The sequence below is a fragment of the Leptodactylus fuscus genome, chromosome 7, assembly GCF_031893055.1.
Source record: "Leptodactylus fuscus isolate aLepFus1 chromosome 7, aLepFus1.hap2, whole genome shotgun sequence".
NCBI classification, from domain to species: Eukaryota; Metazoa; Chordata; class Amphibia; order Anura; family Leptodactylidae; genus Leptodactylus; species Leptodactylus fuscus.
In genome coordinates this window covers 9,932,810-9,935,501 of record NC_134271.1, presented here as the reverse complement: position 1 = coordinate 9,935,501, position 2,692 = coordinate 9,932,810, and positions in this window count along the sequence as shown.

The window sequence follows — 2,692 nt, the reverse complement described above, 5'->3', positions numbered from 1 at the left end:
TTAGTTATTACACTCCAGTACTATAGGAGGGGGCAGTATTATTAGTTATTACACTCCAGTACTATAGGAGGGGGCAGTATTATTAGTTATTACACTCCAGTACTATAGGAGGGGGCAGTATTATTAGTTATTACACTCCAGTACTATAGGAGGGGAAGTATTATTAGTTATTATACTCCAGTACTATAGGAGGGAGCAGTATTATTAGTTATTACACCCCAGGACTATAGGAGGGGAAGTATTATTAGTTATTATACTCCAGTACTATAGGAGGGAGCAGTATTATTAGTTATTACACTCCAGTACTATAGGAGGGGGCAGTATTATTAGTTATTACACTCCAGTACTGTAGGAGGGGGCAGTATTATTAGTTATTACACTCCAGTACTATAGGAGGGGGCAGTATTATTAGTTATTACACTCCAGTACTATAGGAGGGGGCAGTATTATTAGTTATTACACTCCAGTACTATAGGAGGGGGCAGTATTATTAGTTATTACACTCCAGTACTGTAGGAGGGGGCAGTATTATTAGTTATTACACTTCAGTACTATAGGAGGGGGCAGTATTATTAGTTATTACACTCCAGTACTATAGGAGGGGGCAGTATTATTAGTTATTACACTCCAGTACTATAGGAGGGGGCAATATTATTAGTTATTACACTCCAGTACTATAGGAGGGGGCAGTATTATTAGTTATTACACCCCAGTACTATAGGAGGGGGCAGTATTATTAGTTATTACACCCCAGTACTATAGGAGGGGGCAGTATTATTAGTTATTACACTCCAGTACTATAGGAGGGGGCAATATTATTAGTTATTACACCCCAGTACTATAGGAGGGGGCAGTATTATTAGTTATTACACTCCAGTACTATAGGAGGGGGCAGTATTATTAGTTATTACACTCCAGTACTATAGGAGGGGAAGTATTATTAGTTATTATACTCCAGTACTATAGGAGGGGGCAGTATTATTAGTTATTACACTCCAGTACTATAGGAGGGGGCAGTATTATTAGTTATTACACTCCAGTACTATAGGAGGGGAAGTATTATTAGTTATTATACTCCAGTACTATAGGAGGGGGCAGTATTATTAGTTATTACACTCCAGTACTATAGGAGGGGGCAGTATTATTAGTTATTACACTCCAGTACTATAGGAGGGGGCAGTATTATTAGTTATTACACTCCAGTACTGTAGGAGGGGGCAGTATTATTAGTTATTACACTTCAGTACTATAGGAGGGGGCAGTATTATTAGTTATTACACTCCAGTACTATAGGAGGGAGCAGTATTATTAGTTATTACACTCCAGTACTATAAGAGGGGGCAATATTATTAGTTATTACACTCCAGTACTATAGGAGGCGGCAGTATTATTAGTTATTACACTCCAGTACTATAGGAGGGGGCAGTATTATTAGTTATTACACTCCAGTACTATAGGAGGGGGCAGTATTATTAGTTATTACACTCCAGTATTGCAGGAGGGGGCAGTATTATTAGTTATTACACCCCAGTACTATAGGAGGGGGCAGTATTATTAGTTATTACACTCCAGTACTATAGGAGGGGGCAGTATTATTAGTTATTACACTCCAGTATTGCAGGAGGGGGCAGTATTATTAGTTATTACACCCCAGTACTATAGGAGGGGGCAGTATTATTAGTTAATATACCCCAGGACTACAGGAGGGGGCAGTATTATTAGTTATTACACCCCAGGACTATAGGAGGGGGCAGTATTATTAGTCATTACACCCCAGGACTATAGGAGGGGGCAGTATTATTAGTTATTACACTCCAGTACTATAGGAGGGGGCAGTATTATTAGTTATTACACTCCAGTACTATAGGAGGGGCAGTATTATTAGTTATTACACTCCAGTACTATAGGAGGGGGCAGTATTATTAGTTATTACACCCCAGTACTATAGGAGGGGGCAGTATTATTAGTTATTACACCCCAGGACTATAGGAGGGGAAGTATTATTAGTTATTACACTCCAGTACTATAGGAGGGGGCAGTATTATTAGTTATTACACTCCAGTACTATAGGAGGGAGCAGTATTATTAGTTATTACACTCCAGTACTATAGGAGGGGGCAGTATTATTAGTTATTACACCCCAGTACTATAGGTGGGGGCAGTATTATTAGTTATTACACCCCAGTACTATAGGAGGGGGCAGTATTATTAGTTATTACACTCCAGTACTATAGGAGGGGGCAGTATTATTAGTTATTACACTCCAGTACTATAGGAGGGGGCAGTATTATTAGTTATTACACTCCAGTACTATAGGAGGGGGCAGTATTATTAGTTATTACACTCCAGTACTATAGGAGGGGGCAGTATTATTAGTTATTACACTCCAGTACTATAGGAGGGAGCAGTATTATTAGTTATTACACTCCAGTACTATAGGAGGGGGCAGTATTATTAGTTATTACACTCCAGTACTATAGGAGGGGGCAGTATTATTAGTTATTACACTCCAGTACTATAGGAGGGAGCAGTATTATTAGTTATTACACTCCAGTACTATAGGAGGGGGCAGTATTATTAGTCATTACACCCCAGGACTATAGGAGGGGGCAGTATTATTAGTTATTACACTCCAGTACTATAGGAGGGGCAGTATTATTAGTTATTACACTCCAGTACTATAGGAGGGGGC